Source organism: Lepisma saccharinum, chromosome 13 (genome assembly GCF_977018435.1).
Source record: "Lepisma saccharinum chromosome 13, izLepSacc3.1, whole genome shotgun sequence".
NCBI classification, from domain to species: Eukaryota; Metazoa; Arthropoda; class Insecta; order Zygentoma; family Lepismatidae; genus Lepisma; species Lepisma saccharinum.
In genome coordinates, this window is record NC_139241.1 from 12,087,462 (window position 1) to 12,109,153 (window position 21,692).

General features: G+C 38.9%; 20 non-coding genes across 20 annotated transcripts; all 20 read right to left on the reverse strand.

Annotated features, from left to right (window-relative positions):
• Positions 1-51: 51 nt before the first annotated feature.
• On the reverse strand, positions 52-123 carry TRNAE-CUC (transfer RNA glutamic acid (anticodon CUC)). The gene has a single exon. It is a non-coding gene; the product is annotated as a tRNA-Glu (tRNA).
• A 1,250-nt stretch (positions 124-1,373) lies between these two features.
• TRNAE-UUC (transfer RNA glutamic acid (anticodon UUC)) lies at positions 1,374-1,445 on the reverse strand. Its single transcript has one exon. It is a non-coding gene; the product is annotated as a tRNA-Glu (tRNA).
• Positions 1,446-1,809: 364 nt separating this feature from the next.
• Positions 1,810-1,881, reverse strand: TRNAQ-CUG (transfer RNA glutamine (anticodon CUG)). The gene has a single exon. It is a non-coding gene; the product is annotated as a tRNA-Gln (tRNA).
• A 1,505-nt stretch (positions 1,882-3,386) lies between these two features.
• On the reverse strand, positions 3,387-3,458 carry TRNAE-CUC (transfer RNA glutamic acid (anticodon CUC)). Its single transcript has one exon. It is a non-coding gene; the product is annotated as a tRNA-Glu (tRNA).
• Positions 3,459-4,728: 1,270 nt separating this feature from the next.
• Positions 4,729-4,800, reverse strand: TRNAE-UUC (transfer RNA glutamic acid (anticodon UUC)). The gene has a single exon. It is a non-coding gene; the product is annotated as a tRNA-Glu (tRNA).
• A 364-nt stretch (positions 4,801-5,164) lies between these two features.
• TRNAQ-CUG (transfer RNA glutamine (anticodon CUG)) lies at positions 5,165-5,236 on the reverse strand. Its single transcript has one exon. It is a non-coding gene; the product is annotated as a tRNA-Gln (tRNA).
• A 1,504-nt stretch (positions 5,237-6,740) lies between these two features.
• Positions 6,741-6,812, reverse strand: TRNAE-CUC (transfer RNA glutamic acid (anticodon CUC)). The gene has a single exon. It is a non-coding gene; the product is annotated as a tRNA-Glu (tRNA).
• A 1,271-nt stretch (positions 6,813-8,083) lies between these two features.
• Positions 8,084-8,155, reverse strand: TRNAE-UUC (transfer RNA glutamic acid (anticodon UUC)). Its single transcript has one exon. It is a non-coding gene; the product is annotated as a tRNA-Glu (tRNA).
• Positions 8,156-8,519: 364 nt separating this feature from the next.
• Positions 8,520-8,591, reverse strand: TRNAQ-CUG (transfer RNA glutamine (anticodon CUG)). Its single transcript has one exon. It is a non-coding gene; the product is annotated as a tRNA-Gln (tRNA).
• A 1,504-nt stretch (positions 8,592-10,095) lies between these two features.
• TRNAE-CUC (transfer RNA glutamic acid (anticodon CUC)) lies at positions 10,096-10,167 on the reverse strand. The gene has a single exon. It is a non-coding gene; the product is annotated as a tRNA-Glu (tRNA).
• A 1,271-nt stretch (positions 10,168-11,438) lies between these two features.
• On the reverse strand, positions 11,439-11,510 carry TRNAE-UUC (transfer RNA glutamic acid (anticodon UUC)). Its single transcript has one exon. It is a non-coding gene; the product is annotated as a tRNA-Glu (tRNA).
• Positions 11,511-11,874: 364 nt separating this feature from the next.
• On the reverse strand, positions 11,875-11,946 carry TRNAQ-CUG (transfer RNA glutamine (anticodon CUG)). Its single transcript has one exon. It is a non-coding gene; the product is annotated as a tRNA-Gln (tRNA).
• Positions 11,947-13,452: 1,506 nt separating this feature from the next.
• On the reverse strand, positions 13,453-13,524 carry TRNAE-CUC (transfer RNA glutamic acid (anticodon CUC)). Its single transcript has one exon. It is a non-coding gene; the product is annotated as a tRNA-Glu (tRNA).
• A 1,250-nt stretch (positions 13,525-14,774) lies between these two features.
• TRNAE-UUC (transfer RNA glutamic acid (anticodon UUC)) lies at positions 14,775-14,846 on the reverse strand. The gene has a single exon. It is a non-coding gene; the product is annotated as a tRNA-Glu (tRNA).
• Positions 14,847-15,210: 364 nt separating this feature from the next.
• Positions 15,211-15,282, reverse strand: TRNAQ-CUG (transfer RNA glutamine (anticodon CUG)). Its single transcript has one exon. It is a non-coding gene; the product is annotated as a tRNA-Gln (tRNA).
• Positions 15,283-16,787: 1,505 nt separating this feature from the next.
• On the reverse strand, positions 16,788-16,859 carry TRNAE-CUC (transfer RNA glutamic acid (anticodon CUC)). The gene has a single exon. It is a non-coding gene; the product is annotated as a tRNA-Glu (tRNA).
• A 1,270-nt stretch (positions 16,860-18,129) lies between these two features.
• TRNAE-UUC (transfer RNA glutamic acid (anticodon UUC)) lies at positions 18,130-18,201 on the reverse strand. The gene has a single exon. It is a non-coding gene; the product is annotated as a tRNA-Glu (tRNA).
• A 364-nt stretch (positions 18,202-18,565) lies between these two features.
• On the reverse strand, positions 18,566-18,637 carry TRNAQ-CUG (transfer RNA glutamine (anticodon CUG)). The gene has a single exon. It is a non-coding gene; the product is annotated as a tRNA-Gln (tRNA).
• A 1,504-nt stretch (positions 18,638-20,141) lies between these two features.
• On the reverse strand, positions 20,142-20,213 carry TRNAE-CUC (transfer RNA glutamic acid (anticodon CUC)). Its single transcript has one exon. It is a non-coding gene; the product is annotated as a tRNA-Glu (tRNA).
• A 1,271-nt stretch (positions 20,214-21,484) lies between these two features.
• Positions 21,485-21,556, reverse strand: TRNAE-UUC (transfer RNA glutamic acid (anticodon UUC)). Its single transcript has one exon. It is a non-coding gene; the product is annotated as a tRNA-Glu (tRNA).
• Positions 21,557-21,692: the final 136 nt, after the last annotated feature.

The following is a 21,692-nucleotide window of genomic DNA, read 5'->3' on the forward strand; positions in this document are numbered from 1 at the left end:
ATTTACGTTAGGTAAGTATCCTCCAAGTGACAAAGGATAAAAACTGCATCTTTCCGGCACCGGGAATCGAACCCGGGCCTCCTGGGTGAGAGCCAGGTATCCTAGCCACTAGACCATGCCGGAGGCCACGCACGTTACATTCAACAACCAAAACTATCAGGTTAGATTTCGTCTTTTTAGACCATCTAGTTTGGCAACATTAATCGTATCGACACCTGATTCTACGAATTCTCAGCAGTCTGAGTGGCAACAGGATATTTCACAATTTGGAATTGATTGATTATGAATTCATGTATCATTACTTTCTTCTTGCTTGTCAGCTTGGATGAACAATTATATTTTCCTATACAAGTTGAAAACATGCGGAAATTGAATTGTGTTTCGTATACGTTCATTACAAATTCGTAAATATCAATCGTCAGTCAAATTACGGTTATCACATTTTCCAAGTTACGCCAGCGTTATTTCATCTCATGTCACTGGATTCACTGACAAAGAAACTACTGTAACTATAAACTCACGAGAGCTAAGAACATTTTAAGTTTGAAATGCACTGTCGCTCAAAGTGAAGCAATCAATTGATTTATGTCGTTCTTAATCAGCACGAATTTAAGCTTTTCGAAATTGGGTACGAAGTAAGGGAAATATGAAAAGCAACGAAAACAAAATCCGCCAAGGTTGTTTTAAATATTCCTAAACATTTAACTGTTATTTGCCAGTTAATTACGTTAGAAATTCCAGAATTACTAACGATATCCAGACTATCCTAAAATCTCGAAAGCCTCTTCTGTAATTCCATGTCTAAAAACAATACATTTCTAGTTAGTGTTAAGTTATAGTTGATCATGTGTCTTGAGAATCGAAGTGACAGCATTGATTTGTTTCGTAGACAAAGATGGACCAACAACCCTTCATTTGCTGTGAAACACGTGTTCGTAAATATGATTGACATAAAAAGAATTTCCAAGGGGGAATTTATTTAATCTTCAAGAAACATTTTAATACGTAAACTGTTCACATGTTGGAGTGTAACGATTAGATGAGCACTTAATATCAGCAAACACGAGATGGACATCAAATACACCTAGTTGAGTTACCTGCTTATATCTGATAAAGTTGCGAGGAATACTGTAGGATCTAATAAACTATATTGTAGATTTTACGCAGCTCCAAGGTACACATTAAGTCGTAAATCTTGTTAGAGTACTCCTTCCCATCAACCATAAATTGATCAAAACCTACAGGTTGCTAGTGATTTGACAACGTCATCATGCGTGTTACCCCGGTACGAAGAAGGTTAGTTCATGCACATAGATATTGGTTGTTCAAGTCACTCCCATCTTTCTTTCGCTTTGGACGATTTAAAAGAATCTTTCCGACACCGGGAATCGAACCCGGGCCTCCTGGGTGAAAGCCAGGTATCCTAGCCACTAGACCATGCCGGAGATAATTAGGAAATATTTCGTTCTTCCAGACAACCAGTCTCCTTGAATTCCTTTCCAGATTTTAGACTCAAACAAAACAAGTGCCACTTCTCACACACGAGTCAAAACTAAGCGTGTAGAACAATCATTTCCGTAGCTTCGTAGCGTAAATCTGGAATAATTCTAAACATGTTGATCCATTCTACGGAAAACGTGGATGTTGTTTTTGATTTAACCCAAGCTGGTACTCAATAATTTTTCCTTCAAAAAATTTGGCGATCGTCAATTCAAATTCGTCGTCTGGCATCTGCAATGTATATGTTCCTAAATATAAACACCACTGCAGTTGCCAAAATAGAGAAAGTATCCAAAATATCACACGTAAAGGTCCCACCGAGATTTGAACTCGGATCGCTGGATTCAGAGTCCAGAGTGCTAACCGTTACACCATGGAACCCACAGTTTCTCACTTGCAAAATGATCTCCTTACAGGATATGTGCAAAAATCCTTCATGCGAACCTACATAAGAATCAATGTTGCCGCTAATTCGTCTTGCACCAAACACTAAATACATAATTTTTGGTTCCCTGATTGATTCATTTATTTTCTTTTACTTTGTGTCTTGAGCCTCTTGGCTAATTTGCGAAGATGGGATGAGTGATGAAATAATGAAATTGATGAATGGACACCCACAAACAAACATGCCCGAGAGGGATTCGAAGTGGCAGCGCGATGTGATAAGCACTCAGCCACAGAGTCCAGCATAATTTTTTGTCCTTTCAGCACGAATTGAAGCTTTTCGAAATTGGATACGAAGTAAGGGAAATATGAAAAGCAACGAAAACAAAATCCGCCAAGGTTGTTTTAAATATTCCTAAACATTTAACTGTTATTTGCCAGTTAATTACGTTCGAAATTCCAGAATTACTAACGATATCCAGACTATCCCAAAAATCTCGAAAGCCTCTTCTGTAATTCCATGTCAAAAAACAATACATTTCTCGTTAGTGTTAAGTTATAGTTGATCATGTGTCTTGAGAATCGAAGTGACAGCATTGCTTTGATTCGTAGACAAAGATGGACATTTGCTGTGAAACACGTGTTCGTAAATATGATTGACATAAAATGAATTACCAAGAGGGAATTTTTTTAATCTTCAAGAAACATTTTAATACGTAAACTGTTCACATGTTGGAGTGTAACGATTAGATGAGATACGTGGTCTGTTAGGAAAGTAATGAGACTGGCAACACTGTGCACGAACCGGCAACGCTGGTGCCCCCACCTTCACACGGCAGGTAGGTGAACGCTTGCAAGTTTCAACTTGCTGCAGTTGCTACACGATTGTTGAGAGCGTCTGACGTGAAGTTGTGTTTGTGAGGTGAATTACGAAAATAGACTGGCAAAGGTTTGACCAAAGTTGTGCCATCAAATTTTGTGTTAAGCTTGGCGAATCCGCTACTGTGACTTATGAAAAGTTCCAAAGGGCTTATGGAGAACATGCACTATCTAGCGCACAAGTGTTGAGATGGCACAAGTCCTTTTTAGAAGGCCGAGAACAAGTGAAAGAAGAACCTCGTGCGGGAAGACATTCAACCTCAAAAACGGATGTCAATGTGGAAAGAGTGAAGTCTCTTGTGCTGTCAGATCGTCGATTAACGGTGAGAATGATCAGTAGTGATTTAAATTTGAACGTGGAATGTTAACACAAGATATGGACATGAGTGCCACGGCCCCCCTTTGCTACACTTTCCCGACGCCCGTGCATTGCAATAGGAACTATGGACGCATTAGGAACACTTTCACCCGTGAAGTTATTCCTGGGTTAATATGAAAAATATTAATTTTTGTGAGAGTTAAAGGATACGAGACGTTATGTCCTCATTCAAATTCAAGATGTGCGGCTATCTATTTACGTTAGGTAAGTATCCTCCAAGTGACAAAGGATAAAAACTGCATCTTTCCGGCACCGGGAATCGAACCCGGGCCTCCTGGGTGAGAGCCAGGTATCCTAGCCACTAGACCATGCCGGAGGCCACGCACGTTACATTCAACAACCAAAACTATCAGGTTAGATTTCGTCTTTTTAGACCATCTAGTTTGGCAACATTAATCGTATCGACACCTGATTCTACGAATTCTCAGCAGTCTGAGTGGCAACAGGATATTTCACAATTTGGAATTGATTGATTATGAATTCATGTTTCATTGCCAAAGGAACGAAACGGTTACTTTCTTCTTGCTTGTCAGCTTGGATGAACAATTATATTTTCCTATACAAGTTGAAAACATGCGGAAATTGAATTGTGTTTCGTATACGTTCATTACAAATTCGTAAATATCAATCGTCAGTCAAATTACGGTTATCACATTTTCCAAGTTACGCCAGCGTTATTTCATCTCATGTCACTGGATTCACTGACAAAGAAACTACTGTAAATATAAACTCACGAGAGTTAAGAACATTTTAAGTTTGAAATGCACTGTCGCTCAAAGTGAAGCAATCAATTGATTTATGTCGTTCTTAATCAGCACGAATTTAAGCTTTTCGAAATTGGGTACGAAGTAAGGGAAATATGAAAAGGAAAGAAAACAAAATCCGCCAAGGTTGTTTTAAATATTCCTAAACATTTAACTGTTATTTGCCAGTTAATTACGTTAGAAATTCCAGAATTACTAACGATATCCAGACTATCCTAAAATCTCGAAAGCCTCTTCTGTAATTCCATGTCTAAAAACAATACATTTCTAGTTAGTGTTAAGTTATAGTTGATCATGTGTCTTGAGAATCGAAGTGACAGCATTGCTTTGTTTCGTAGACAAAGATGGACCAACAACCCTTCATTTGCTGTGAAACACGTGTTCGTAAATATGATTGACATAAAAAGAATTTCCAAGGGGGAATTTATTTAATCTTCAAGAAACATTTTAATACGTAAACTGTTCACATGTTGGAGTGTAACGATTAGATGAGCACTTAATATCAGCAAACACGAGATGGACATCAAATACACCTAGTTGAGTTACCTGCTTATATCTGATAAAGTTGCGAGGAATACTGTAGGATCTAATAAACTATATTGTAGATTTTACGCAGCTCCAAGGTACACATTAAGTCGTAAATCTTGTTAGAGTACTCCTTCCCATCAACCATAAATTGATCAAAACCTACAGGTTGCTAGTGATTTGACAACGTCATCATGCGTGTTACCCCGGTACGAAGAAGGTTAGTTCATGCACATAGATATTGGTTGTTCAAGTCATTCCCATCTTTCTTTCGCTGTGGACGATTTAAAAGAATCTTTCCGACACCGGGAATCGAACCCGGGCCTCCTGGGTGAAAGCCAGCTATCCTAGCCACTAGACCATGCCGGAGATAATTAGGAAATATTTCGTTCTTCCAGACAACCAGTCTCCTTGAATTCCTTTCCAGAATTTAGACTCAAACAAAACAAGTGCCACTTCTCACACACGAGTCAAAACTAAGCGTGTAGAACAATCATTTCCGTAGCTTCGTAGCGTAAATCTGGAATAATTCTAAACATGTTGATCCATTCTACGGAAAACGTGGATGTTGTTTTTGATTTAACCCAAGCTGGTACTCAATAATTTTTCCTTCAAAAAATTTGGCGATCGTCAATTCAAATTCGTCGTCTGGCATCTGCAATGTATATGTTCCTAAATATAAACACCACTGCAGTTGCCAAAATAGAGAAAGTATCCAAAATATCACACGTAAAGGTCCCACCGAGATTTGAACTCGGATCGCTGGATTCAGAGTCCAGAATGCTAACCGTTACACCATGGAACCCACAGTTTCTCACTTGCAAAATGATCTCCTTACAGGATATGTGCAAAAATCCTTCATGCGAACCTACATAAGAATCAATGTTGCCGCTAATTCGTCTTGCACCAAACACTAAATACATAATTTTTGGTTCCCTGATTGATTCATTTATTTTCTTTTACTTCGTGTCTTGAGCCTCTTGGCTAATTTGCGAAGATGGGGATGAGTGATGAAATAATGAAATTGATGAATGGACACCCACAAACAAACATGCCCGAGAGGGATTCGAAGTGGCAGCGCGATGTGATAAGCACTCAGCCACAGAGTCCAGCATAATTTTTTGTCCTTTCAGCACGAATTGAAGCTTTTCGAAATTGGATACGAAGTAAGGGAAATATGAAAAGCAACGAAAACAAAATCCGCCAAGGTTGTTTTAAATATTCCTAAACATTTAACTGTTATTTGCCAGTTAATTACGTTCGAAATTCCAGAATTACTAACGATATCCAGACTATCCCAAAAATCTCGAAAGCCTCTTCTGTAATTCCATGTCAAAAAACAATACATTTCTCGTTAGTGTTAAGTTATAGTTGATCATGTGTCTTGAGAATCGAAGTGACAGCATTGCTTTGATTCGTAGACAAAGATGGACATTTGCTGTGAAACACGTGTTCGTAAATATGATTGACATAAAATGAATTACCAAGAGGGAATTTTTTTAATCTTCAAGAAACATTTTAATACGTAAACTGTTCACATGTTGGAGTGTAACGATTAGATGAGATACGTGGTCTGTTAGGAAAGTAATGAGACTGGCAACACTGTGCACGAACCGGCAACGCTGGTGCCCCCACCTTCACACGGCAGGTAGGTGAACGCTTGCAAGTTTCAACTTGCTGCAGTTGCTACACGATTGTTGAGAGCGTCTGACGTGAAGTTGTGTTTGTGAGGTGAATTACGAAAATAGACTGGCAAAGGTTTGACCAAAGTTGTGCCATCAAATTTTGTGTTAAGCTTGGCGAATCCGCTACTGTGACTTATGAAAAGTTCCAAAGGGCTTATGGAGAACATGCACTATCTAGCGCACAAGTGTTGAGATGGCACAAGTCCTTTTTAGAAGGCCGAGAACAAGTGAAAGAAGAACCTCGTGCGGGAAGACATTCAACCTCAAAAACGGATGTCAATGTGGAAAGAGTGAATTCTCTTGTGCTGTCAGATCGTCGATTAACGGTGAGAATGATCAGTAGTGATTTAAATTTGAACGTGGAATGTTAACACAAGATATGGACATGAGTGCCACGGCCCCCCTTTGCTACCCCTTCCCGACGCCCGTGCATTGCAATAGGAACTATGGACGCATTAGGAACACTTTCACCCGTGAAGTTATTCCTGGGTTAATATGAAAAATATTAATTTTTGCAAGTTAAAGGATACGAGACGTTATGTCCTTATTCAAATTCAAGATGTGCGGCTATCTATTTACGTTAGGTAAGTATCCTCCAAGTGACAAAGGATAAAAACTGCATCTTTCCGGCACCGGGAATCGAACCCGGGCCTCCTGGGTGAGAGCCAGGTATCCTAGCCACTAGACCATGCCGGAGGCCACGCACGTTACATTCAACAACCAAAACTATCAGGTTAGATTTCGTCTTTTTAGACCATCTAGTTTGGCAACATTAATCGTATCGACACCTGATTCTACGAATTCTCAGCAGTCTGAGTGGCAACAGGATATTTCACAATTTGGAATTGATTGATTATGAATTCATGTTTCATTGCCAAAGGAACGAAACGGTTACTTTCTTCTTGCTTGTCAGCTTGGATGAACAATTATATTTTCCTATACAAGTTGAAAACATGCGGAAATTGAATTGTGTTTCGTATACGTTCATTACAAATTCGTAAATATCAATCGTCAGTCAAATTACGGTTATCACATTTTCCAAGTTACGCCAGCGTTATTTCATCTCATGTCACTGGATTCACTGACAAAGAAACTACTGTAAATATAAACTCACGAGAGTTAAGAACATTTTAAGTTTGAAATGCACTGTCGCTCAAAGTGAAGCAATCAATTGATTTATGTCGTTCTTAATCAGCACGAATTTAAGCTTTTCGAAATTGGGTACGAAGTAAGGGAAATATGAAAAGGAAAGAAAACAAAATCCGCCAAGGTTGTTTTAAATATTCCTAAACATTTAACTGTTATTTGCCAGTTAATTACGTTAGAAATTCCAGAATTACTAACGATATCCAGACTATCCTAAAATCTCGAAAGCCTCTTCTGTAATTCCATGTCTAAAAACAATACATTTCTAGTTAGTGTTAAGTTATAGTTGATCATGTGTCTTGAGAATCGAAGTGACAGCATTGCTTTGTTTCGTAGACAAAGATGGACCAACAACCCTTCATTTGCTGTGAAACACGTGTTCGTAAATATGATTGACATAAAAAGAATTTCCAAGGGGGAATTTATTTAATCTTCAAGAAACATTTTAATACGTAAACTGTTCACATGTTGGGAGTGTAACGATTAGATGAGCACTTAATATCAGCAAACACGAGATGGACATCAAATACACCTAGTTGAGTTACCTGCTTATATCTGATAAAGTTGCGAGGAATACTGTAGGATCTAATAAACTATATTGTAGATTTTACGCAGCTCCAAGGTACACATTAAGTCGTAAATCTTGTTAGAGTACTCCTTCCCATCAACCATAAATTGATCAAAACCTACAGGTTGCTAGTGATTTGACAACGTCATCATGCGTGTTACCCCGGTACGAAGAAGGTTAGTTCATGCACATAGATATTGGTTGTTCAAGTCACTCCTATCTTTCTTTCGCTGTGGACGATTTAAAAGAATCTTTCCGACACCGGGAATCGAACCCGGGCCTCCTGGGTGAAAGCCAGGTATCCTAGCCACTAGACCATGCCGGAGATAATTAGGAAATATTTCGTTCTTCCAGACAACCAGTCTCCTTGAATTCCTTTCCAGATTTTAGACTCAAACAAAGCAAGTGCCACTTCTCACACACGAGTCAAAACTAAGCGTGTAGAACAATCATTTCCGTAGCTTCGTAGCGTAAATCTGGAATAATTCTAAACATGTTGATCCATTCTACGGAAAACGTGGATGTTGTTTTTGATTTAACCCAAGCTGGTACTCAATAATTTTTCCTTCAAAAAATTTGGCGATCGTCAATTCAAATTCGTCGTCTGGCATCTGCAATGTATATGTTCCTAAATATAAACACCACTGCAGTTGCCAAAATAGAGAAAGTATCCAAAATATCACACGTAAAGGTCCCACCGAGATTTGAACTCGGATCGCTGGATTCAGAGTCCAGAGTGCTAACCGTTACACCATGGAACCCACAGTTTCTCACTTGCAAAATGATCTCCTTACAGGATATGTGCAAAAATCCTTCATGCGAACCTACATAAGAATCAATGTTGCCGCTAATTCGTCTTGCACCAAACACTAAATACATAATTTTTGGTTCCCTGATTGATTCATTTATTTTCTTTTACTTCGTGTCTTGAGCCTCTTGGCTAATTTGCGAAGATGGGGATGAGTGATGAAATAATGAAATTGATGAATGGACACCCACAAACAAACATGCCCGAGAGGGATTCGAAGTGGCAGCGCGATGTGATAAGCACTCAGCCACAGAGTCCAGCATAATTTTTTGTCCTTTCAGCACGAATTGAAGCTTTTCGAAATTGGATACGAAGTAAGGGAAATATGAAAAGCAACGAAAACAAAATCCGCCAAGGTTGTTTTAAATATTCCTAAACATTTAACTGTTATTTGCCAGTTAATTACGTTCGAAATTCCAGAATTACTAACGATATCCAGACTATCCCAAAAATCTCGAAAGCTTCTTCTGTAATTCCATGTCAAAAAACAATACATTTCTCGTTAGTGTTAAGTTATAGTTGATCATGTGTCTTGAGAATCGAAGTGACAGCATTGCTTTGATTCGTAGACAAAGATGGACATTTGCTGTGAAACACGTGTTCGTAAATATGATTGACATAAAATGAATTAGCAAGAGGGATTTTTTTTAATCTTCAAGAAACATTTTAATACGTAAACTGTTCTCATGTTGGAGTGTAACGATTAGATGAGATACGTGGTCTGTTAGGAAAGTAATGAGACTGGCAACACTGTGCACGAACCGGCAACGCTGGTGCCCCCACCTTCACACGGCAGGTAGGTGAACGCTTGCAAGTTTCAACTTGCTGCAGTTGCTACACGATTGTTGAGAGCGTCTGACGTGAAGTTGTGTTTGTGAGGTGAAATACGAAAATAGACTGGCAAAGGTTTGACCAAAGTTGTGCCATCAAATTTTGTGTTAAGCTTGGCGAATCCGCTACTGTGACTTATGAAAAGTTCCAAAGGTCTTATGGAGAACATGCACTATCTAGCGCACAAGTGTTGAGATGGCACAAGTCATTTTTAGAAGGCCGAGAACAAGTGAAAGAAGAACCTCGTGCGGGAAGAAATTCAACCTCAAAAACGGATGTCAATGTGGAAAGAGTGAAGTCTCTTGTGCTGTCAGATCGTCGATTAACGGTGAGAATGATCAGTAGTGATTTAAATTTGAACGTGGAATGTTAACACAAGATATGGACATGAGTTCCACGGCCCCCCTTTGCTACCCCTTCCCGACGCCCGTGCATTGCAATAGGAACTATGGACGCATTAGGAACACTTTCACCCGTGAAGTTATTCCTGGGTTAATATGAAAAATATTATTTTTTGCAAGTTAAAGGATACGAGACGTTATGTCCTCATTCAAATTCAAGATGTGCGGCTATCTATTTACGTTAGGTAAGTATCCTCCAAGTGACAAAGGATAAAAACTGCATCTTTCCGGCACCGGGAATCGAACCCGGGCCTCCTGGGTGAGAGCCAGGTATCCTAGCCACTAGACCATGCCGGAGGCCACGCACGTTACATTCAACAACCAAAACTATCAGGTTAGATTTCGTCTTTTTAGACCATCTAGTTTGGCAACATTAATCGTATCGACACCTGATTCTACGAATTCTCAGCAGTCTGAGTGGCAACAGGATATTTCACAATTTGGAATTGATTGATTATGAATTCATGTTTCATTGCCAAAGGAACGAAACGGTTACTTTCTTCTTGCTTGTCTGCTTGGATGAACAATTATATTTTCCTATACAAGTTGAAAACATGCGGAAATTGAATTGTGTTTCGTATACGTTCATTACAAATTCGTAAATATCAATCGTCAGTCAAATTACGGTTATCACATTTTCCAAGTTACGCCAGCGTTATTTCATCTCATGTCACTGGATTCACTGACAAAGAAACTACTGTAACTATAAACTCACGAGAGTTAAGAACATTTTAAGTTTGAAATGCACTGTCGCTCAAAGTGAAGCAATCAATTGATTTATGTCGTTCTTAATCAGCACGAATTTAAGCTTTTCGAAATTGGGTACGAAGTAAGGGAAATATGAAAAGCAACGAAAACAAAATCCGCCAAGGTTGTTTTAAATATTCCTAAACATTTAACTGTTATTTGCCAGTTAATTACGTTAGAAATTCCAGAATTACTAACGATATCCAGACTATCCTAAAATCTCGAAAGCCTCTTCTGTAATTCCATGTCTAAAAACAATACATTTCTAGTTAGTGTTAAGTTATAGTTGATCATGTGTCTTGAGAATCGAAGTGACAGCATTGCTTTGTTTCGTAGACAAAGATGGACCAACAACCCTTCATTTGCTGTGAAACACGTGTTCGTAAATATGATTGACATAAAAAGAATTTCCAAGGGGGAATTTATTTAATCTTCAAGAAACATTTTAATACGTAAACTGTTCACATGTTGGGAGTGTAACGATTAGATGAGCACTTAATATCAGCAAACACGAGATGGACATCAAATACACCTAGTTGAGTTACCTGCTTATATCTGATAAAGTTGCGAGGAATACTGTAGGATCTAATAAACTATATTGTAGATTTTACGCAGCTCCAAGGTACACATTAAGTCGTAAATCTTGTTAGAGTACTCCTTCCCATCAACCATAAATTGATCAAAACCTACAGGTTGCTAGTGATTTGACAACGTCATCATGCGTGTTACCCCGGTACGAAGAAGGTGAGTTCATGCACATAGATATTGGTTGTTCAAGTCACTCCCATCTTTCTTTCGCTGTGGACGATTTAAAAGAATCTTTCCGACACCGGGAATCGAACCCGGGCCTCCTGGGTGAAAGCCAGGTATCCTAGCCACTAGACCATGCCGGAGATAATTAGGAAATATTTCGTTCTTCCAGACAACCAGTCTCCTTGAATTCCTTTCCAGATTTTAGACTCAAACAAAACAAGTGCCACTTCTCACACACGAGTCAAAACTAAGCGTGTAGAACAATCATTTCCGTAGCTTCGTAGCGTAAATCTGGAATAATTCTAAACATGTTGATCCATTCTACGGAAAACGTGGATGTTGTTTTTGATTTAACCCAAGCTGGTACTCAATAATTTTTCCTTCAAAAAATTTGGCGATCGTCAATTCAAATTCGTCGTCTGGCATCTGCAATGTATATGTTCCTAAATATAAACACCACTGCAGTTGCCAAAATAGAGAAAGTATCCAAAATATCACACGTAAAGGTCCCACCGAGATTTGAACTCGGATCGCTGGATTCAGAGTCCAGAGTGCTAACCGTTACACCATGGAACCCACAGTTTCTCACTTGCAAAATGATCTCCTTACAGGATATGTGCAAAAATCCTTCATGCGAACCTACATAAGAATCAATGTTGCCGCTAATTCGTCTTGCACCAAACACTAAATACATAATTTTTGGTTCCCTGATTGATTCATTTATTTTCTTTTACTTCGTGTCTTGAGCCTCTTGGCTAATTTGCGAAGATGGGGATGAGTGATGAAATAATGAAATTGATGAATGGACACCCACAAACAAACATGCCCGAGAGGGATTCGAAGTGGCAGCGCGATGTGATAAGCACTCAGCCACAGAGTCCAGCATAATTTTTTGTCCTTTCAGCACGAATTGAAGCTTTTCGAAATTGGATACGAAGTAAGGGAAATATGAAAAGCAACGAAAACAAAATCCGCCAAGGTTGTTTTAAATATTCCTAAACATTTAACTGTTATTTGCCAGTTAATTACGTTCGAAATTCCAGAATTACTAACGATATCCAGACTATCCCAAAAATCTCGAAAGCCTCTTCTGTAATTCCATGTCAAAAAACAATACATTTCTCGTTAGTGTTAAGTGATAGTTGATCATGTGTCTTGAGAATCGAAGTGACAGCATTGCTTTGATTCGTAGACAAAGATGGACATTTGCTGTGAAACACGTGTTCGTAAATATGATTGACATAAAATGAATTACCAAGAGGGAATTTTTTTAATCTTCAAGAAACATTTTAATACGTAAACTGTTCACATGTTGGAGTGTAACGATTAGATGAGATACGTGGTCTGTTAGGAAAGTAATGAGACTGGCAACACTGTGCACGAACCGGCAACGCTGGTGCCCCCACCTTCACACGGCAGGTAGGTGAACGCTTGCAAGTTTCAACTTGCTGCAGTTGCTACACGATTGTTGAGAGCGTCTGACGTGAAGTTGTGTTTGTGAGGTGAATTACGAAAATAGACTGGCAAAGGTTTGACCAAAGTTGTGCCATCAAATTTTGTGTTAAGCTTGGCGAATCCGCTACTGTGACTTATGAAAAGTTCCAAAGGGCTTATGGAGAACATGCACTATCTAGCGCACAAGTGTTGAGATGGCACAAGTCCTTTTTAGAAGGCCGAGAACAAGTGAAAGAAGAACCTCGTGCGGGAAGACATTCAACCTCAAAAACGGATGTCAATGTGGAAAGAGTGAAGTCTCTTGTGCTGTCAGATCGTCGATTAACGGTGAGAATGATCAGTAGTGATTTAAATTTGAACGTGGAATGTTAACACAAGATATGGACATGAGTTCCACGGCCCCCCTTTGCTACCCCTTCCCGACGCCCATGCATTGCAATAGGAACTATGGACGCATTAGGAACACTTTCACCCGTGAAGTTATTCCTGGGTTAATATGAAAAATATTAATTTTTGTGAGAGTTAAAGGATACGAGACGTTATGTCCTCATTCAAATTCAAGATGTGCGGCTATCTATTTACGTTAGGTAAGTATCCTCCAAGTGACAAAGGATAAAAACTGCATCTTTCCGGCACCGGGAATCGAACCCGGGCCTCCTGGGTGAGAGCCAGGTATCCTAGCCACTAGACCATGCCGGAGGCCACGCACGTTACATTCAACAACCAAAACTATCAGGTTAGATTTCGTCTTTTTAGACCATCTAGTTTGGCAACATTAATCGTATCGACACCTGATTCTACGAATTCTCAGCAGTCTGAGTGGCAACAGGATATTTCACAATTTGGAATTGATTGATTATGAATTCATGTATCATTACTTTCTTCTTGCTTGTCAGCTTGGATGAACAATTATATTTTCCTATACAAGTTGAAAACATGCGGAAATTGAATTGTGTTTCGTATACGTTCATTACAAATTCGTAAATATCAATCGTCAGTCAAATTACGGTTATCACATTTTCCAAGTTACGCCAGCGTTATTTCATCTCATGTCACTGGATTCACTGACAAAGAAACTACTGTAACTATAAACTCACGAGAGCTAAGAACATTTTAAGTTTGAAATGCACTGTCGCTCAAAGTGAAGCAATCAATTGATTTATGTCGTTCTTAATCAGCACGAATTTAAGCTTTTCGAAATTGGGTACGAAGTAAGGGAAATATGAAAAGCAACGAAAACAAAATCCGCCAAGGTTGTTTTAAATATTCCTAAACATTTAACTGTTATTTGCCAGTTAATTACGTTAGAAATTCCAGAATTACTAACGATATCCAGACTATCCTAAAATCTCGAAAGCCTCTTCTGTAATTCCATGTCTAAAAACAATACATTTCTAGTTAGTGTTAAGTTATAGTTGATCATGTGTCTTGAGAATCGAAGTGACAGCATTGATTTGTTTCGTAGACAAAGATGGACCAACAACCCTTCATTTGCTGTGAAACACGTGTTCGTAAATATGATTGACATAAAAAGAATTTCCAAGGGGGAATTTATTTAATCTTCAAGAAACATTTTAATACGTAAACTGTTCACATGTTGGAGTGTAACGATTAGATGAGCACTTAATATCAGCAAACACGAGATGGACATCAAATACACCTAGTTGAGTTACCTGCTTATATCTGATAAAGTTGCGAGGAATACTGTAGGATCTAATAAACTATATTGTAGATTTTACGCAGCTCCAAGGTACACATTAAGTCGTAAATCTTGTTAGAGTACTCCTTCCCATCAACCATAAATTGATCAAAACCTACAGGTTGCTAGTGATTTGACAACGTCATCATGCGTGTTACCCCGGTACGAAGAAGGTTAGTTCATGCACATAGATATTGGTTGTTCAAGTCACTCCCATCTTTCTTTCGCTTTGGACGATTTAAAAGAATCTTTCCGACACCGGGAATCGAACCCGGGCCTCCTGGGTGAAAGCCAGGTATCCTAGCCACTAGACCATGCCGGAGATAATTAGGAAATATTTGGTTCTTCCAGACAACCAGTCTCCTTGAATTCCTTTCCAGATTTTAGACTCAAACAAAACAAGTGCCACTTCTCACACACGAGTCAAAACTAAGCGTGTAGAACAATCATTTACGTAGCTTCGTAGCGTAAATCTGGAATAATTCTAAACATGTTGATCCATTCTACGGAAAACGTGGATGTTGTTTTTGATTTAACCCAAGCTGGTACTCAATAATTTTTCCTTCAAAAAATTTGGCGATCGTCAATTCAAATTCGTCGTCTGGCATCTGCAATGTATATGTTCCTAAATATAAACACCACTGCAGTTGCCAAAATAGAGAAAGTATCCAAAATATCACACGTAAAGGTCCCACCGAGATTTGAACTCGGATCGCTGGATTCAGAGTCCAGAGTGCTAACCGTTACACCATGGAACCCACAGTTTCTCACTTGCAAAATGATCTCCTTACAGGATATGTGCAAAAATCCTTCATGCGAACCTACATAAGAATCAATGTTGCCGCTAATTCGTCTTGCACCAAACACTAAATACATAATTTTTGGTTCCCTGATTGATTCATTTATTTTCTTTTACTTTGTGTCTTGAGCCTCTTGGCTAATTTGCGAAGATGGGATGAGTGATGAAATAATGAAATTGATGAATGGACACCCACAAACAAACATGCCCGAGAGGGATTCGAAGTGGCAGCGCGATGTGATAAGCACTCAGCCACAGAGTCCAGCATAATTTTTTGTCCTTTCAGCACGAATTGAAGCTTTTCGAAATTGGATACGAAGTAAGGGAAATATGAAAAGCAACGAAAACAAAATCCGCCAAGGTTGTTTTAAATATTCCTAAACATTTAACTGTTATTTGCCAGTTAATTACGTTCGAAATTCCAGAATTACTAACGATATCCAGACTATCCCAAAAATCTCGAAAGCCTCTTCTGTAATTCCATGTCAAAAAACAATACATTTCTCGTTAGTGTTAAGTTATAGTTGATCATGTGTCTTGAGAATCGAAGTGACAGCATTGCTTTGATTCGTAGACAAAGATGGACATTTGCTGTGAAACACGTGTTCGTAAATATGATTGACATAAAATGAATTACCAAGAGGGAATTTTTTTAATCTTCAAGAAACATTTTAATACGTAAACTGTTCACATGTTGGAGTGTAACGATTAGATGAGATACGTGGTCTGTTAGGAAAGTAATGAGACTGGCAACACTGTGCACGAACCGGCAACGCTGGTGCCCCCACCTTCACACGGCAGGTAGGTGAACGCTTGCAAGTTTCAACTTGCTGCAGTTGCTACACGATTGTTGAGAGCGTCTGACGTGAAGTTGTGTTTGTGAGGTGAATTACGAAAATAGACTGGCAAAGGTTTGACCAAAGTTGTGCCATCAAATTTTGTGTTAAGCTTGGCGAATCCGCTACTGTGACTTATGAAAAGTTCCAAAGGGCTTATGGAGAACATGCACTATCTAGCGCACAAGTGTTGAGATGGCACAAGTCCTTTTTAGAAGGCCGAGAACAAGTGAAAGAAGAACCTCGTGCGGGAAGACATTCAACCTCAAAAACGGATGTCAATGTGGAAAGATTGAAGTCTCTTGTGCTGTCAGATCGTCGATTAACGGTGAGAATGATCAGTAGTGATTTAAATTTGAACGTGGAATGTTAACACAAGATATGGACATGAGTGCCACGGCCCCCCTTTGCTACACCTTCCCGACGCCCGTGCATTGCAATAGGAACTATGGACGCATTAGGAACACTTTCACCCGTGAAGTTATTCCTGGGTTAATATGAAAAATATTAATTTTTGTGAGAGTTAAAGGATACGAGACGTTATGTCCTCATTCAAATTCAAGATGTGCGGCTATCTATTTACGTTAGGTAAGTATCCTCCAAGTGACAAAGGATAAAAACTGCATCTTTCCGGCACCGGGAATCGAACCCGGGCCTCCTGGGTGAGAGCCAGGTATCCTAGCCACTAGACCATGCCGGAGGCCACGCACGTTACATTCAACAACCAAAACTATCAGGTTAGATTTCGTCTTTTTAGACCATCTAGTTTGGCAACATTAATCGTATCGACACCTGATTCTACGAATTCTCAGCAGTCTGAGTGGCAACAGGATATTTCACAATTTGGAATTGATTGATTATGAATTCATGTTTCATTGCCAAAGGAACGAAACGGTTACTTTCTTCTTGCTTGTCAGCTTGGATGAACAATTATATTTTCCTATACAAGTTGAAAACATGCGGAAATTGAATTGTGTTTCGTATACGTTCATTACAAATTCGTAAATATCAATCGTCAGTCAAATTACGGTTATCACATTTTCCAAGTTACGCCAGCGTTATTTCATCTCATGTCACTGGATTCACTGACAAAGAAACTACTGTAAATATAAACTCACGAGAGTTAAGAACATTTTAAGTTTGAAATGCACTGTCGCTCAAAGTGAAGCAATCAATTGATTTATGTCGTTCTTAATCAGCACGAATTTAAGCTTTTCGAAATTGGGTACGAAGTAAGGGAAATATGAAAAGGAAAGAAAACAAAATCCGCCAAGGTTGTTTTAAATATTCCTAAACATTTAACTGTTATTTGCCAGTTAATTACGTTAGAAATTCCAGAATTACTAACGATATCCAGACTATCCTAAAATCTCGAAAGCCTCTTCTGTAATTCCATGTCTAAAAACAATACATTTCTAGTTAGTGTTAAGTTATAGTTGATCATGTGTCTTGAGAATCGAAGTGACAGCATTGCTTTGTTTCGTAGACAAAGATGGACCAACAACCCTTCATTTGCTGTGAAACACGTGTTCGTAAATATGATTGACATAAAAAGAATTTCCAAGGGGGAATTTATTTAATCTTCAAGAAACATTTTAATACGTAAACTGTTCACATGTTGGAGTGTAACGATTAGATGAGCACTTAATATCAGCAAACACGAGATGGACATCAAATACACCTAGTTGAGTTACCTGCTTATATCTGATAAAGTTGCGAGGAATACTGTAGGATCTAATAAACTATATTGTAGATTTTACGCAGCTCCAAGGTACACATTAAGTCGTAAATCTTGTTATAGTACTCCTTCCCATCAACCATAAATTGATCAAAACCTACAGGTTGCTAGTGATTTGACAACGTCATCATGCGTGTTACCCCGGTACGAAGAAGGTTAGTTCATGCACATAGATATTGGTTGTTCAAGTCATTCCCATCTTTCTTTCGCTGTGGACGATTTAAAAGAATCTTTCCGACACCGGGAATCGAACCCGGGCCTCCTGGGTGAAAGCCAGCTATCCTAGCCACTAGACCATGCCGGAGATAATTAGGAAATATTTCGTTCTTCCAGACAACCAGTCTCCTTGAATTCCTTTCCAGAATTTAGACTCAAACAAAACAAGTGCCACTTCTCACACACGAGTCAAAACTAAGCGTGTAGAACAATCATTTCCGTAGCTTCGTAGCGTAAATCTGGAATAATTCTAAACATGTTGATCCATTCTACGGAAAACGTGGATGTTGTTTTTGATTTAACCCAAGCTGGTACTCAATAATTTTTCCTTCAAAAAATTTGGCGATCGTCAATTCAAATTCGTCGTCTGGCATCTGCAATGTATATGTTCCTAAATATAAACACCACTGCAGTTGCCAAAATAGAGAAAGTATCCAAAATATCACACGTAAAGGTCCCACCGAGATTTGAACTCGGATCGCTGGATTCAGAGTCCAGAGTGCTAACCGTTACACCATGGAACCCACAGTTTCTCACTTGCAAAATGATCTCCTTACAGGATATGTGCAAAAATCCTTCATGCGAACCTACATAAGAATCAATGTTGCCGCTAATTCGTCTTGCACCAAACACTAAATACATAATTTTTGGTTCCCTGATTGATTCATTTATTTTCTTTTACTTCGTGTCTTGAGCCTCTTGGCTAATTTGCGAAGATGGGGATGAGTGATGAAATAATGAAATTGATGAATGGACACCCACAAACAAACATGCCCGAGAGGGATTCGAAGTGGCAGCGCGATGTGATAAGCACTCAGCCACAGAGTCCAGCATAATTTTTTGTCCTTTCAGCACGAATTGAAGCTTTTCGAAATTGGATACGAAGTAAGGGAAATATGAAAAGCAACGAAAACAAAATCCGCCAAGGTTGTTTTAAATATTCCTAAACATTTAACTGTTATTTGCCAGTTAATTACGTTCGAAATTCCAGAATTACTAACGATATCCAGACTATCCCAAAAATCTCGAAAGCCTCTTCTGTAATTCCATGTCAAAAAACAATACATTTCTCGTTAGTGTTAAGTTATAGTTGATCATGTGTCTTGAGAATCGAAGTGACAGCATTGCTTTGATTCGTAGACAAAGATGGACATTTGCTGTGAAACACGTGTTCGTAAATATGATTGACATAAAATGAATTAGCAAGAGGGATTTTTTTTAATCTTCAAGAAACATTTTAATACGTAAACTGTTCTCATGTTGGAGTGTAACGATTAGATGAGATACGTGGTCTGTTAGGAAAGTAATGAGACTGGCAACACTGTGCACGAACCGGCAACGCTGGTGCCCCCACCTTCACACGGCAGGTAGGTGAACGCTTGCAAGTTTCAACTTGCTGCAGTTGCTACACGATTGTTGAGAGCGTCTGACGTGAAGTTGTGTTTGTGAGGTGAAATACGAAAATAGACTGGCAAAGGTTTGACCAAAGTTGTGCCATCAAATTTTGTGTTAAGCTTGGCGAATCCGCTACTGTGACTTATGAAAAGTTCCAAAGGTCTTATGGAGAACATGCACTATCTAGCGCACAAGTGTTGAGATGGCACAAGTCATTTTTAGAAGGCCGAGAACAAGTGAAAGAAGAACCTCGTGCGGGAAGAAATTCAACCTCAAAAACGGATGTCAATGTGGAAAGAGTGAAGTCTCTTGTGCTGTCAGATCGTCGATTAACGGTGAGAATGATCAGTAGTGATTTAAATTTGAACGTGGAATGTTAACACAAGATATGGACATGAGTTCCACGGCCCCCCTTTGCTACCCCTTCCCGACGCCCGTGCATTGCAATAGGAACTATGGACGCATTAGGAACACTTTCACCCGTGAAGTTATTCCTGGGTTAATATGAAAAATATTAATTTTTGCAAGTTAAAGGATACGAGACGTTATGTCCTCATTCAAATTCAAGATGTGCGGCTATCTATTTACGTTAGGTAAGTATACTCTAAGTGACAAAGGATAAAAACTGCATCTTTCCGGCACCGGGAATCGAACCCGGGCCTCCTGGGTGAGAGCCAGGTATCCTAGCCACTAGACCATGCCGGAGGCCACGCACGTTACATTCAACAACCAAAACTATCAGGTTAGATTTCGTCTTTTTAGACCATCTAGTTTGGCAACATTAATCGTATCGACACCTGATTCTACGAATTCTCAGCAGTCTGAGTGGCAACAGGATATTTCACAATTTGGAATTGATTGATTATGAATTCATGTTTCATTGCCAAAGGAACGAAACGGTTACTTTCTTCTTGCTTGTCTGCTTGGATGAACAATTATATTTTCCTATACAAGTTGAAAACATGCGGAAATTGAATTGTGTTTCGTATACGTTCATTACAAATTCGTAAATATCAATCGTCAGTCAAATTACGGTTATCACATTTTCCAAGTTACGCCAGCGTTATTTCATCTCATGTCACTGGATTCACTGACAAAGAAACTACTGTAACTATAAACTCACGAGAGTTAAGAACATTTTAAGTTTGAAATGCACTGTCGCTCAAAGTGAAGCAATCAATTGATTTATGTCGTTCTTAATCAGCACGAATTTAAGCTTTTCGAAATTGGGTACGAAGTAAGGGAAATATGAAAAGCAACGAAAACAAAATCCGCCAAGGTTGTTTTAAATATTCCTAAACATTTAACTGTTATTTGCCAGTTAATTACGTTAGAAATTCCAGAATTACTAACGATATCCAGACTATCCTAAAATCTCGAAAGCCTCTTCTGTAATTCCATGTCTAAAAACAATACATTTCTAGTTAGTGTTAAGTTATAGTTGATCATGTGTCTTGAGAATCGAAGTGACAGCATTGCTTTGTTTCGTAGACAAAGATGGACCAACAACCCTTCATTTGCTGTGAAACACGTGTTCGTAAATATGATTGACATAAAAAGAATTTCCAAGGGGGAATTTATTTAATCTTCAAGAAACATTTTAATACGTAAACTGTTCACATGTTGGGAGTGTAACGATTAGATGAGCACTTAATATCAGCAAACACGAGATGGACATCAAATACACCTAGTTGAGTTACCTGCTTATATCTGATAAAGTTGCGAGGAATACTGTAGGATCTAATAAACTATATTGTAGATTTTACGCAGCTCCAAGGTACACATTAAGTCGTAAATCTTGTTAGAGTACTCCTTCCCATCAACCATAAATTGATCAAAACCTACAGGTTGCTAGTGATTTGACAACGTCATCATGCGTGTTACCCCGGTACGAAGAAGGTGAGTTCATGCACATAGATATTGGTTGTTCAAGTCACTCCCATCTTTCTTTCGCTGTGGACGATTTAAAAGAATCTTTCCGACACCGGGAATCGAACCCGGGCCTCCTGGGTGAAAGCCAGGTATCCTAGCCACTAGACCATGCCGGAGATAATTAGGAAATATTTCGTTCTTCCAGACAACCAGTCTCCTTGAATTCCTTTCCAGATTTTAGACTCAAACAAAACAAGTGCCACTTCTCACACACGAGTCAAAACTAAGCGTGTAGAACAATCATTTCCGTAG